This window comes from Patiria miniata, unplaced genomic scaffold (genome assembly GCF_015706575.1).
Source record: "Patiria miniata isolate m_02_andy unplaced genomic scaffold, ASM1570657v1 HiC_scaffold_30, whole genome shotgun sequence".
Lineage (NCBI taxonomy): Eukaryota > Metazoa > Echinodermata > Asteroidea > Valvatida > Asterinidae > Patiria > Patiria miniata.
In genome coordinates this window covers 5,816,646-5,831,925 of record NW_024037070.1, presented here as the reverse complement: position 1 = coordinate 5,831,925, position 15,280 = coordinate 5,816,646, and the positions used below count along the sequence as shown (strand labels likewise).

At 41.8% G+C, this 15,280-nt stretch overlaps 1 protein-coding gene across 1 annotated transcript in view; it reads left to right on the top strand.

Moving 5' to 3' along the window:
• Positions 1-1,543: 1,543 nt before the first annotated feature.
• Positions 1,544-15,280, top strand: part of LOC119739159 (zinc finger homeobox protein 3-like) — a gene marked incomplete at its 5' end in the record, with an annotated part of 82,755 nt that continues 69,018 nt past the window's right edge. Inside the window, 1 exon segment of the mRNA XM_038213990.1 lies at positions 1,544-1,604.

Below are 15,280 nucleotides of genomic sequence, written 5' to 3'. Positions count from 1 at the left end.
CTAATTTCCATCTCAAATTCAACGTTGGTATGTGTATTCGCATGGTCTGTAAGAATCTGGTTGTATGACCACATTTTCTCGGAAGAACGAATCGAGATTCCCGTGAAGTACGGTGTGTCACCTTGAAGGCAATCAACTTTGATCCCTGATTCTCATTAAAAAGTGCTAAGTTTTGCAATCTACACTCGGGTTTTCTACACTCAGCTACATGTACCTATACAATCAGATGCATGTTGTTGGCAAAATGCCAATATCGTACATGTTTCTGCATGTTTACTGTTCCAGCCAATTCATTTAATTGTAATGAACTTGAGAAACTTTGCCAGAACGTTACGCAAAGTGCATACACCAAGAATTTAAGAATTATTCACAAATACCTGAAACAGTTTGCCCATTCCTATTGGTTGAGAGCCTGTCACGTGAGTGGTTTTAAACCGCCAGTAAAACACTGCTGCATTCTGTGCCACATCATGCAGTGCGCGCCGAACATGCGCCTGCACTTTTTATATAAGAAGGTTTTTAGCACTGCTTGCGCCAGACACATACCATAGACTTAACAAGAGGGGTGTCCACAAAACATGAAGTTAAATTGTTGAACAAAATCATTGACATTGTGTGAATTTTTGACTTGTTTTGACTTTTTGACCAAAAGGTAAATTTATGAATCGGAATAAATATGTGCTTGGCCATTATTAAACAAGTACGTTTAAAACCAACTAGGGGCCTGGTTGCAGACAATGTCCATCACCATTGGATCAGGCCACTTTCAGCCACCAAAAGACCCCAAGCTGGTTTTAAATGTACTTGTTTAAAACCAACCAAGCACATATATTCATTCCCTTAATTAATTGATATATGACTTGTGCTTGAGCAGGGGAGTGCCTCAGTAATAATGCAGAGAACAGTCAAAGTAACAGCCAACTCGGAATCGTTTACTGTACAGTGGGCGTGTCCAGTGGTTTGAAGAGGGCGGGTGTGACCATCTTGACAGTCTGGCCCTTGCAAATCCGCTGTGATGATGACACAAAAGCCCATGTAAATGGGTTTTGCCTTCATGTGCATGTTTAGGTCAGGTTACAATAACAAGTGGGTCACTACTACTGGCCACTAATCTGGTTGCTAATTGATTCACTTTAATTGATTCACTTTAATTGATTGATCTGGTGTTTGTCTCTCAACAGAGGAAGGACACAACCCCACCCCAATAAATCCTTTTATTTTAAGAGGGTAGAAAACAGTGACCGATTGTAGTAAAGCAGTTTTGACTTTTTCAGAGTTTGGTTGATATTCGGTAGTTTTGAGCATGGGCCACAGTGTTGTATTGATCTCAATTTTGTCGGTTTATATTTAATTCACACACGTAGTAAGTAGTCACTAACATGCACACCTCTTGAATAGGATTCAACCTGTCAGTTATTGTTCAGCCTTCATCAGGAATTGCTCAATGACCTTTAACCCTACAGGGGTCCTTGTGTATATATGTAATTAAATCAACATCTAATTACCAGTAATGTACTTATTAATTTTTTTTTTTTAATTACAGTTGAGTCTGTTGCCTTTGTGTAATTGGCCTTGCGCTGAGTCCTGGGAACTAAAGATTGAAGGTAAGTAAAAGACATTTTAGTCAGAAGGCCTGAGTATTTTGTAATGGACAGAGTTGTATCAAACTTTTACGTACGGTTGAGGAGGTGTTGTTGACTCGACAGAAAAATTGAATTCTGTGATTTTAGATTTCTAGTTTATCCTGTAATTTTTAGGCGAAATTTGCGGAAAACTATTCTAGTTTTGTCATGGTCATGCACCTTTGACTTGGTAAATTAACCCTCCTATTTAAAAAGTCACAGTCGAAAATTCAATCCTCTTCCCCTGCCATGCCTTTTATACAGGCTAGTCAACAACAGTCAGATCATATGTTAATCAAGCACTGTGACTAGTCAAATTTAGTCAACAGACAAAAGCAGGCAAGTTGTGGGCACAGCTGGCTTATCAATCACCTACAGTCAAAGCATAGCTGTATCGAGTTACTTGAACAGTCACAGCCAGTCAATCCTGCTTTATGTAGGCTGGGAACTCTTAACTGTTGAAAACAGTTACTTGATTGATTTTGACTGAAATGACAACTTGGCACAGAATGAATGTTTGCATAGGAGTGTTAAGCAGGTATTAGTGGAGCTTCCATAGTGAACATCAAGTAAAAACAAAAAACAGTCAAAACAAATTCAGGAAACACAAGTTTTCAGGAAATTTAGCACGCATTGATGTGAGGCTCACAATTAAGAGGAAGTCCAACATTTGAGCCATACTTCTGGGGCGATGTATAATAGATAACAGAATAATAGATGTCCTATTTTTTGACATAAACAGTGGAAACTGACTGGTTTCTTTTCCCCAAAACATGATACCCTTACAATCCGCTACAAAACTGTTCACAGACTGGTAGCCTGTCTAATTCACAGTGAGCTTTCCCCAACCAAATGTATGTTGTGTGCACAATGGATGATCATCAGGTTTATTGCATTAACAGTATCGCCCAGTACCGGCACTGTTTCCCCTTGTTGATGATTGCCAGCCGCCCTGTGTTTCTCCATTACATTTTTTTCCCCCCTTCTAATTGTGTATTGTTGCCGGTACATGTGCATTTACGTGCGGTTTGCACACCACTCCTCCATTATCTGTTTGCCGAAGAAGACAAAAAAAAAATATGATTGGCAGTGTCCTAGTGTTTGTCCACTGTGGATTCGCCTTCCGGGCTCAGACTATGCAGTGATCCAACTAAAGCTCGCCCAACATTAGCTGTGTACACTGCTGGAAAGCAAAAAAACCGAGGCGGTACATTATCAACCAGAGATCAAATAAGCAATATCACACCTGCTGTGATGTATTGGCTGATGCACTCCGACATTATTCCAATGCAAAGTGGAATAGCGCCCTCTGTGGTTGATTGGAAACAGTCAAATTGTTTATAATCTTGCCCGCGGAGTCGCGTTGAATAGAAAAATATGGTTCTTTCAGACGACCGCGATTTTTGTTGCATTTGTCTGATTCAATCAATAAAAATTATGCATTTCTGAGTTGGGACAGTCTACATAAATTTGTGTAGACACATGTGGTAAAGTGATATTGACCTGAATTGTTGCCGGATGTGTTCGAAACATCGTCCCATGTACGGTTGCCGGTGTGTGCAGAGAAAGGAAGACCTTTTTTTTTATTATGGTAGTGAGCTTTCCTGTGCCCTAAAACAGCGGACATTCGGTAATGAATGACTGTTTAATGCTGCCGTAAATGAACCTGAACTTCCGAGCTTCCTGACTGACATCAAGTGTAACTTGGAGGAAATTGATCAGATGCATGTGTACGTGCCTGTTACGTGCCTGAACAAAGTCAACTGGGCTTCTTGTCCCCATTGTAAATGGTAGTTGGTTTTTATTTTTCAATGCTTAGATCGTAGTCACCTACAATGTAAAATATGTGACGATCGATGACTAGCTCAGTTACGAAAGGGCCTAAAATGTCTTCAGTAATCATCAAAATAACAGAAAGAATTTTGCTTCTCTAAGAATATTTAGTGAGAAGAGTTTGTTGTTTTTTTGGTTTGTTTTTTTGGAAATTTTCTGTTTTATGATACAGAGAGAAACTGTTTGTACTAAGCAGGTACTGGGGTTTTTTTTTTTTGCAATCGGAGCAAATAATTGGTACAAAGTTATACAGTCCAAATCACCGACGTCATTCACTTCGGTTCCCTGTATCGCACACACGTCAGATTACCAGTTACACCGACTGTCGAAAGGTCCTCATGTCTCATCACTTAGAGTCATCTGAAGATCTCTGGAAAGAAATAGAAAGCGAACAAAAAAAAAAAAAAACATACATATTCCTCTTAATAAATTGACGAGAGGAACGGCCATTAAATTAAAGAAAACAGAGCAGCGTAACTGGCCGTTATTAACCATCCCCTGCGTTTCCCCCCAAAAAGCTACACTTTGAAGCAGACCTAATGACTGTAGGCTGTTGGCTTTTGTTGATTAATGAGATAAATCTAGGCCATGGGAATGCTGGGCTGTTTGTCTTCATCCCACATCAATTTTTTTTTCTTTTCGGGCTCCGCTCAATCTAACCCAATTTCCTCGGAGCTCGGGGTGAGGGGTCAGGCTAGCGTGGCTCCTATCACATTGCTCTATTAATTACCGTGATGAAAAGTTGAAGTTGTTGGCGAGTCAAAGGAGGGATGAAAAAAAATAATAGAAGTGGGGAGAATCAGAGACTTGAGAGTAGGGGGTAAAAAAAAAAAAGGGATGAGGCTGGCTAAACTGGCATTTATCGAATTAAGACTGGACATGATTCCGACTGATTATATTTGTGGTTGCAGGTTAGCCTCTTCTGATTGGCTGTAGTGTATCCGAGGATTGTTGACAATGAATGGCTGATTGAATTTCTTTTAAGAAATGTTCTGGCTCACTGTGTTTTCTTGAAGGACATATCATAAACATGAAATTTCACGTCCGTGCGGGGAATAGTTTGCAACTTCATCTCGGCTGCGAACGAATATTTCCAATTAAATTGCAAAAAAAAAAAAAAATCCAACAATTTCATTACTATGTACATGTACAGTATATGTAGGAGGAAGTGTTAGGTCAAGTTTTTCTGGAGCGGCTGTGATCTGTGTTGTCGGTAGGTGTGCCTTCCTTGGGTCTATCACAGCAAATCCCATGTGTCAAACCACGCTTCGTTGTTTTTGAAAAGAAACGCTGGTAGCTTTCACAATCTACAAATCGCACACTTTTTGGACCGCCCGAATCGTAGAGTTCAAATCCGTCGTGTTTGAAAAACAACAGAAACTCTGTCACTTGGGGGGGAAAAACCTGTTGGCAGGTAAATGTCACGTTGAGACTTGGAGTGGGAAAATGAATTTCTAAAAATGGTGATTACTCACCTGACTCTGCCTCCTCAAAAGTCTTCATTACCATGGCAATGCAAAGCGAGCATGAGGTTTTGATTTATGATAATCACGGCACGCCCTTCATGTATTTCCTGGCCTGATTTGGCCAATTAATCTTTGTACCTCGTCGTTTAAAACTGTTCGGAAACGTGAGTTGTTTTTTTCTTTTCTTCTGACTGTTATATGTCTTAGATGTCTGAGTCGGCTGTATGTTGAATTGTTAATGTTAATACATGTATTGGGTTTTACCCTTCAACAATTCATATTAGCAATGTGCTGCCTAAAAAACTTGTGACAACAAAAATCATAAGCTTTTCGGGTTGGACTTGAACCCACAACCTCCTGCTTGCTAGGCCACACTAACCCTAACCTTTCCTTCCCATTATTAAAATGCACATATCCCATAACTATGTAAAAAAAAGTACATGTTAAAGTTATCTATATATATAAGAGAGAGTTTAACTCGGCCTCCGAGACGATGTTTGCTCATGAAAGGATCCGAGACATCGGGCTCCCGCGGCGCCAAAATCGCTCCACGTCCGTGGAAAAATGCGGAGGGTGTCTTCCGCCGGGTCGGACACGCCGGGTCGTCCTGATTTTCCCGTACGGACCGGCGATCCTTTTCGACTATTTTTCGTGACTGCATTTTGCGCAGGAATTTGCCGTCGTGTGCGCTTTCACGTTGACTGCCTGGCCGCCCCCTGTGCTGGCTTTTCTGCGTGTCTAGACTGTGCGAGGTCAGCGGCTTCGACGTAGGGGTTCCGTTTACGTGTTCTACTCGGCCGTTCTGCAAAAGCGTTCACCAAATTGTGTATGGGGTGACCTTGGTAAAATATGTTTTCTCCATGGTGCGTGGCCACCAAGTGCCCCTACTCTTTCATGTGCTTCGCTTGCCGCCCCTGCGCCGAGTGCAACGAATACTCAGAAGGACTACACATTAAGTATGCCTTGCGCGGTCTGACCAATCGAAAGTCTACACTGCGTAGTATTTCCGGGCTATGCAAAACTGTCGATGGCAACGCGTACTGCAGCCTGCTCCACACCCTGCAAACGAGGTTGGGTCTACGGTGCTCGCTATTTGAAGCGAAAGCATGTGACGTCGCGTGACGTGTAGAGTGCTGTTGCTTCCATAATGTGTTTACAGCTCCATGCTTCCACCACCAAGGCTGAGCGTTGTGAGTTCGCTGCCCGCCACGTATAATTCAGTGTCACGTTATAATTTCGGGGGCCTGTTTGGGGTCACGTCACGTTATAATTTCGGGGGCCTGTTTGGGGTCAACGAAGGATCGATGCATTGCTTCAAATATCGCGATCTTAAACGAAGTCACAAAAAAATCGACGAAAAAGTGTCCCACCCGGCGGAAGACACCCACATTTTCCACGGACGTGAAGCCGCGGTCTCGGATCCTTTCAGGAGCAAACATTTCTCGGAGGCCGAGTAAAACTTGCTCTTATATAGATGGTTGAACCAACTTGAATAAAAGTTGAATCGACTTTTTCCTCGCAGACGGTCACGCAAATCGTAAGAAGTTCAAGTTTACGTTTGTTGAAGAGTTCAATACTGAAACTTAATTATGACCTTCCTCCGTGATTCAGACCGTTTGTAATTTTATGGTAACACTCAACATTTTCATTTTAAATGACACCTTCACGTTTTATTGCATTATGATTTATTGTCAAAACTGTACAACCAGCCTCCGCCTGTGTACTACAGTATCCTTTTCACTACGTTTTCCAAATGCGACTGCCTCACAAAAAGCCAATTGAACAGACCAACGGCAACATTTACAGACAGTTGCCACGGTACATAATTATCATGTGCGTAAATCGACGGGAGACAGGGGGAACCCAGCCCCCCCCCCCCCCCCCGACACACACACACACACACACACACACATTTTGAGGCAGGGGACATTGTTGGGTCCCCCCCCCCCCCACTTTTTCTTCCCCGAATAAAAATATTGTAGCCTACAATAATGATTCTATTGCTCAGAATACGGCTGATTCAATTACTCCAAACTCAAAACTTTCAAAGATGATCTTTTGCTCCAATTGGTTTCAGTGGTCAGAAATTGCCTCAGATCACACCACAGAAACAAGTTGCTTTTCTATAACTGCATGTCTCCCCAACTATATCCCCCATTAACATTTAACTCCCCACATTTGCATCCCCAACACTGCGCCCTACCCGATCTATGATCGGGTAAATCAGCTTGTTCAATATATAGGTGATTAATTAATATAAATATTTACAAGTTTATAATTGATCTTGGTAATGTCTTTCATGTACATTTCCTCTTTAGTTAGTAATTGCTGCAATGCGGGCATCCTAAAATGGTTGTGGTTATTGGAATGGGTTTCTGGATGAGTAAACCGCAGAAAAACTGATCTTGTGCCTTTTGATTCCCTCTCGGTATCAAACCCTAACCACACTGTCTTGCCGCACCCTATGCTGCCCTTGAATGACTTGAAACTGACTTAAGCCCTGTCCGCACTGGACTTTTTTTGGTCAAACTAACCGAGACTATGGTAACTTTTCCCATTTTAAGTCCAGTGCGGACAGCCTAGGACGTTTTCCTCTCGGTTACTTTTCCTGAGTCCAGCGGTTACTTTTACTGGCCAACTGCTGCCCAGGAAAACTTCCCACGCGCCCAGGAAAACTGACCAGGTCACTTTTCCCGAGACGATAAGTCCAGTGCGGACAGTGCGAGTCAGTAAAAGCGGCTCAGGAAAGCGTACATCCGGCCCGAGCGCCATGTTATGCATACAGAGACCGCACGAACCTGCACGTGCAGTGGCCGAACATTTTGTAGAAACACGCTGCGGTGTATCATCAAGTCCGAGCGGTAAAATCTCGTTGAAATATATATTTAAACGGACAAATACATACACAGAGAAGAGAGATCACTTTCTGAGAATTAATTTGCGGAAATTCTCTTTCTCCACCGATGTATGTTATTTTCTATAATCCAAATTCGTCCTGATACGCTAGTTTAGTCATGCACGCAACATCATGGTCCGGTACCGTACGTAGGCCGTAGTCACTGGTTCCTGGCCCACATCATAGCTTCGATTCTGTAAGCATGCGATGGGAACCAACGAATACTGATGGCACTGCTGCCGCACGGAACATCGTACAGCGGCATGGCTTCGACGACGTGCATCACAAATGCGTCAGAATTATAGGCCTTTTCGTCAAGATTTAGCGTGTCAAGATGAAATAATATCGTGTAAATGATTATGTTGTGCATGCAAATGGCGTGTGTAATATTACTGTGCGTATCGGCGGCTGAAAAAGTGATCGGCAATTTGTTTTCTGTGTACGGTGAGATATTATACTGACACTGTGACAGCTCGGTTACTTCTACCACGCGGTCTGGGTAAATTTTCCCGTGTCGAAAGTCCAAGTGCGGACAGCGGTCACATTTGACCATTTCTCACTTTACCATCGTCTCGGTAAAACCTTCAAAAAAAAAGTCCAGTGCGGACACGGCTTTACATGTAATTTTTTGCAGAAGTGCTGTCCGATGATTAAGGCAATTTAGGCTAATAATCGGGGTTGGATGGCGCAAACAATGTCTGGGGATCTAGTCAGACCACAGACAGACAGCGTCTCCCACCTGTCCTAGTTAGTCAGCTTAAGCTAGCTCAGCAGCTATTCTTCTGTGGATGTCACCCTCAACTCCCCGACCCCTTCCCTTCACAGTCATCATCACTAGACAGTTGTAGAGCTGATTGTTGCACTGAGTGATGGTTTGGAGCAGAGTCGAGGAGGGGGAAGGGGTAGCAAACTATGCCAGGGTTGGTGACATCCGGACATCTCGGAGATCACCCCTTGCATATGACACATTGTGGATGATTTTGCATATTTTTGGGGGGCGCTGGCTCTTGCTTGGCTGATTAGTAATTGACTCATCATTATCACCAGGTCCCTGGGAAGGTCTACTTAAAAACTCTATTGTTGGAGGGAATAGGATTATAAAAGACTCAAAAGAAGGGTGCCGTAATAGCTTTGCCGTTGCTACATGTAGCTGCTGCATCAGGCATCTAATGATCTGTCTTGAAATATGTTCTTTCGATGTGTCCTAGTATGACACCATTACTCCACTCCATGACACCATTACTCCACTCCCCACCCATTCCAGGAACCCCCATGCCCACCTACACCCCACCCACCCCACCACACCCTTATCCACACCCCACCCCACCCTTATCCACACCCCACCCTACTCTTGCCCCCGCTGCTAACCCACCCCATCCATACCCCACAACCAACACCCCTCCCTAGGCCCAAGACCACCCCACACCAATTTCACGACCACCACCCAACCCCACGACCACCCCCACCCAACGACCATCCCCACCCTCGCCCCACCCCACCTACCCCTTATGAAAAGAGGGGTCATTCTACTGGCTCCATGCTTATTACCACTTTTAGAGCTCCAGTTGGGGGGTGGGGGGGGGGGGGACACAATGCATACGCGTACTTGTTTGTGCGTGCACAACTTATTTTATTCTAAATGTGTACAAAGCCATATACATTATTCTCATGAGCGGCAGGCATCATCAGAAATGCGTTCGATTGGTACGGTACTGCAAGTGGTTCCCCCAACTCTCCTTTCCTTACCGTTGAGGGGATACTTGATCCCGGAGCCCATAGAATAGGGGTGTTGGATTAAATTGTGTTATAGACTGAGCTAGAACATGATACAGGAACTGTGATTGTATCTTTCCAATTGCTGCAAAAAGTTGAACCAATGAAGAAATAGAAATTCTTCAATAATCAAACACCCCCCCCCCCCCAGGAATTTGTTTTTCTTCAAAATTTCAAAATTGGTTATCATTTTTATACCAAAAATTAAGCCATTTTAAGAAGCCAGGCCATACACATGTGCATGTAAGTCTACATAATAATGTTCATGACCGAATTTGACTGGGCATACTCTGCACAAACAGATAAGGAATACGTGTGGTAAGTAATATCTTAGCCATGGCAATATGCCAGTCAAATATAGTCTTTAATTATGATGTTGCTTTGTGCGCCTGTCATTGTGAAGGGTGTGCGGCTTCCTGTAAATTTGCGCCGCTAATTCACTAATGAACAAATGGCTGTTTCATTTTTGAGAGAAATGCTTTTTTTTCCCCCGAGTATGATAATTATCTGTCGTACAGTGGTTTCTTTATGTGAGATCACAAGTGCACAGAACACAACAAAGGGGTAAATTATTGTTCTTATATTTATGTCGCCCATGTGGTTATAACTTGAAGGTGTTTTTTTTTTTTGCCTGATTTTATTTTTAATTAATTGGGGTTTTTTTAGGGGGGGGGTGTTTTCCATTTCTACCTACATTTGGAGTTAAATAAGTACTCACTAATTAAAATGAAATGAGAATGTCTTATATTTTATAACAGCATTCGCAAGCAATTGAAAAAGCTTTTTGTGAATTGCAAATGTTTGCTACACGTTTTCGTTTCTGTGAACAGTCGTGGAAATTTCATTGTAAACTTGTGGATAAAATGACTCCCATTTTTTTTTTTATTAATGACAGTTATTTCATTTTGCAACCATATGCCTTGGGGTATACCGACACTAACCCGTTTAACCCATTACCTGGATAACAGTCAATGCAAAAAAAAAAAAAAAAAATAGCAGCCGAATGCAGACTACATTTAAGATCTCAACCAAAACACAGTTGCGAGAGTGGGGCAGTCGTGTTTGCAGAACGCCGTGCATTAGCATGTAATGGTAATGGCGCATGAACCTATGCCGTGCCTACATGGCCGCAATCTTACCGGCCTAGCTTCTTCAACGCTTCCTCCCTCCGTCCCTTCCCCTCCCGTCCCCTTCCCTCGCTTGGCATTTCATGCAAGTTTGGTTACTGCTACCCACTCTACCTTGACAAATCAGAACATTGATGTTTAATAGCAGTGGCAGGTATTAATTTTCCGTCCAAGAAATACAAAGAATATCTGACCTACTTTTTTTTTTTCCCCATTTTAATTTTTTGCATTCTCCCCTATACGCAGATGCGTTTTCTTTGGGAAATGCGTCGTAATAATAATAATAAGGCTACCATTGGCATGATCTGCCGTTTTTATTGGCAGAGAGGCATTTGGCGTAAGATGACACCCGGCGCGTACTTCATTCTTAATGGATATGGACAAATATATAGAATTCCCTGTCCATATTCAATCAAAATTCCGCCGTGCATCCTTCGAATCCCGGTCATTTGCCGCCATTATTTTATAAGTTATCCGTCTGTTCTGGTTAGGGTGAATAAAAACTAAAAAAAAAAAAAAAAGAAGAAGACAAAAAAAGAGGCTTGGGACTCTTGTACAAGGAAGATATTAATGAAGTCTCTCCGGGTGGCTTTGTGAAAACAGAAGTTGTAACATTATCCAGAGCGCATTATTTTTACTCTGCAATTGCTGATGATTTTGTCTGTGTACTGGTGTAGAGTGTGGCGTATCCAATTTAGGGTGAGTCAGGCCGCTCAGTGCTTACAACTTGAATGTTTTTACAAAGATTTTTTTCTTCTTTTTCGTTTGGAGCAGACGTTTTTAGGTCCATACAGATTCCAGCTCTTTGGGGATCCTGTGGTAAAAACTTAAAAAAAAACAAATTTCCCTTGTGGTTTTAAGTCTTTAAATGTTATGCAAGGCACCAACTGGATTTGTCCGGAAGTTTAAAGTGGGGGATTTTGTTAAGAAGTCACAAGTTAAAATGTGTTATCAGGCCATCTACATGTATTTATGTAAACGTACGTTGAACTTTTCTTCCAAAAAAGTACTCAAACAGTACATAATATAAACCAGTGTGTTGCTAATCTCTCACGATAACAGTGGTGTCGCAACGTTCTGCGCAATTCAAAGACATATTTTCACTTCAGAAAGTACACATAATATATGTAGGCCTACATTCGTTAGATTTGTTCTTTGAGCACATGGGCAATTCCGCAAAATCCAATTTTCTACTTATGTCCAGACCCCAGGATGTACAAGGTCGTTAAGGTGGTGGTACCTTAGTTTGGTCTGTAATTGTTTTCTAATACATGTATTAGTGATGTATCACCTTCACTTTTCCAACAGCATCTCTGACATGTACGTCCGAATATACGGAATTGCACACATGGAAGCAAAAGAAAAGAAAAGTCTTGCCTTCACTGGTCAAAAACAGCCGACCAGATTAGGCCAATCCGATAAAGTGAAGTGACACTGGAACAAGTTGAAAGAGTAATCAATTGACAGGGTTCTATTTCGGAATATGTCTATATTATGGAAGACTGGGCCCTTTTCCTTTTCAGACAAAACCCAGCCAGTGATATTTCCTCCACGACCCCCCTGTTTTTTTGGGACAACCACCCCCATGCTATCCCTGCTGATGATCAGGGCTCTATCACTCTGGATCTTTTAATGACTCAGGAGAGGAAATCACTGCCAGCTGGATTACCACACAGTGGTGGCATGTCTGCTGCCAAAAGATTTGTGTACCTTCTGCCCAACTGCTGTTTTGGTCTGACCTTGCACTAAGGTCATCCCTCCGAGGTATTAAGGAGTTAGTCTGGCTGCCTTACCAGACTTGTTATTGGGGACCTGTGTAGTCAAGTGTAGTCAGGTCGTCAGGCACAAGACCACATTCCAGTTGTCTGTAGTATAATCAACCCATAAGCAAATCAACTAACAGATTTATAACTCTGGTTTAATTCCCAGTAATTTCGGCACTGGAAGCTGGGGGAAAAAAGAGGGCTTGTCCAGTTTTTTTTTTAATGGGTTGCCAGCTTTAATGGCCCGGGTTGTTTACATTACATGCATTCTGCCATAAGGTGCCTTGCCTTCAATCTACAGCTTAAAAACCTCCCAGTGCAGTTGCAAGCTCACTCCTCTTTTCCTAATTGGCTTTCCTGGGCCTGCAGTTGTCTGCCAAGCAAGCCCCAGCCCTGGCTAGTTTGGTTTCTTCAAACCAAACCAACGACAATCTCTCTCTCTCTCCCCCCTTTACGCGCTCTCTCTTTTTGTGTGTGTGCAAATTCATTATCAACGACTCCCGTATCATTTTTCATCTTGCCTGACCTGAATATATCAGATGATCATGGTGATGGGGGGCTAGGTAATTAAGTTTGCATGTGCCTTAGTCAGGCCAGCGCTCCTTACCAACAATTATAAAAAAAGAGGGCCCAGGCGGGGCGTAGAGAGAGGGATCCTAAGTGAAGATTTTTCTTTCATTCGAGTCGGGGATTAATATAGATGCTGTCCCTGCACTTTTCCCCTTGTTGTTGGCTTCTGCAAGAAATCCTGGATTGGTTTTTCTTTGCCCCTTCTCTGTTGGTTTACGGCAAATGGTCCCCCCCCTGGTTTTTAATTAGAAAGCAACTTTAATTTTGTCCATGTCAGGTCCTGATCATCAAAAAGGTGTGACGAAAAAGTGTGCGAGGGAAAAAAAAGTATGTTAGGAAACGTCACTGCAACATGAGTACCGAGCCTGTTTTTTTTTTCCTTCTTTTTTTTCTTCATTATTTAATCACATCTCCACTACCTAAATTGGAATCTCATTATACATGTATGTGGGTCTCAGTTTACACCATACACTCTGCATATTCGCTTACATTATTAATTTTTCAATATTTCACACCATGGTTTCCATAGTGATGTATAAGCCCTATACCCTTTCTAGCAATAACAAGTGTCCGTTGTGTGACATGACCGCATGCAGGTGTTTTGTAGGTGAACAGTAAATTGTTAATTTGTAGATGCATTTTACAATGAAACTTGTATTTTTGTCCCCCTGAAGAGCATGTTGATATATGACCTAATGTTCAAAGACAACCGTATTTTGCTGTAGAAAAAGTACTAAATGTGACATTTGTTCCCCTGTAAAGTGACTTTGTGTATAGACTTTTCATAGGTGAAAATGAATAAAGTGTGTAAAATAAAAGTTTTTTTTTTTTTTTTTTTCACTTTTCAAAAACTTTGTGTCTGTTAAGTGCCAAAAGTGCTTTAATTTATACAACATTTGCAAACATCAACAAATTAAACATCATGTACCAAACTGTTATAAAATACCTTACTTGAAGGTAAGTGAATAATAGTCTCAAGCATCCTGTGAAATCATGGCACCTGGTGTGCTGTCATTTTCCAAAAAAGTGGAATTTTTGTATCAATTTCCAATGATGGTCGACGGACCATCATTACAAAAAAAAAACCTGACTTTTTTCAAATACAGCCCCCGATTTATCATTCTGTTTGCAATCGGTTATACGTCCGTGAACGGGTGCATGCCAGCTGAGCTGGTTCCCTGACCTGACAGTTCCCCTACGAGTATAAATTGCTCCATTTGTCTGAAGTAGTGTCAGGGAACCTGACTACAAGAAGAACTTCTTTTTTTTCTTGGGTTTTCCAGCATCCACGAACACAAAACTTACAGGTCATTGTAACAATATTTGCTATAAAATACTAACCCCCAAATCCATCCATTTCTGAAAATTACAACAAAAGGAACTGTTGTACATGTATATTACCTATAAATACATGTAAGGGAATAAATATGTGCTTGGCCAGTTTTAAACAAGTATGTTTAAAGCCTGCTAGGAGCCTGAGGGCCATTATCCGAGGCTAGGCCCCTAGCTGGTTTTAAACATACAAGTTTGTTTAAAATCAGCCAAGCACATATTTACTGCCATTCATAAATACGTTTCGGTCAAAAAAATCAAAACAATTAAATAATTCACAAATTTCCAATGATTTTGTTCAACAATGTGCTCCATACTTTGCGAAACATCCTTCTGGCCATGTCAATGGTAAGTTCCTCACGCGTGAAGTGCTAAGAATCTCCTTATATGGAAATTGGCGTGCACAGCACGTACTGCGCGTATGTGGCGCAGAACGCAGGAATTGTGTTTGAAAGCAGCCGGTGTTTTATCAGCTAGCAGTTTAAAAACCACCAACGTGACGGGCTCTTGACCAATACGAATGGGCAAAATGTCTCAGGTGTAGGCCTATATGTACATTTTTTGTTCTTGACCAATACAAATGGGTAAAATGTCTCAGGTGTATATGTGAATTTTTTTACACCATGACAACCACTTCATGTAGTTTGCGTCATCAATCGATTTTCATTTGGTGTAAATAACCATTAAAACATGTACAAACAATACCTTTGGATATATACGATGAACATTGGAATTTGGAAGAGGTACCCACCCGGTATAAAAGGGATGGACACAAACAAGTTGACTTTAATTTCAGATTTTGGTTGACATGGGTTGGGGAGTTCTGCGAACATGTTAACATATAAAAAGACAGTTGCAGGCCCGAACGAAAGTGTACATTATCACACCATTTGTTATG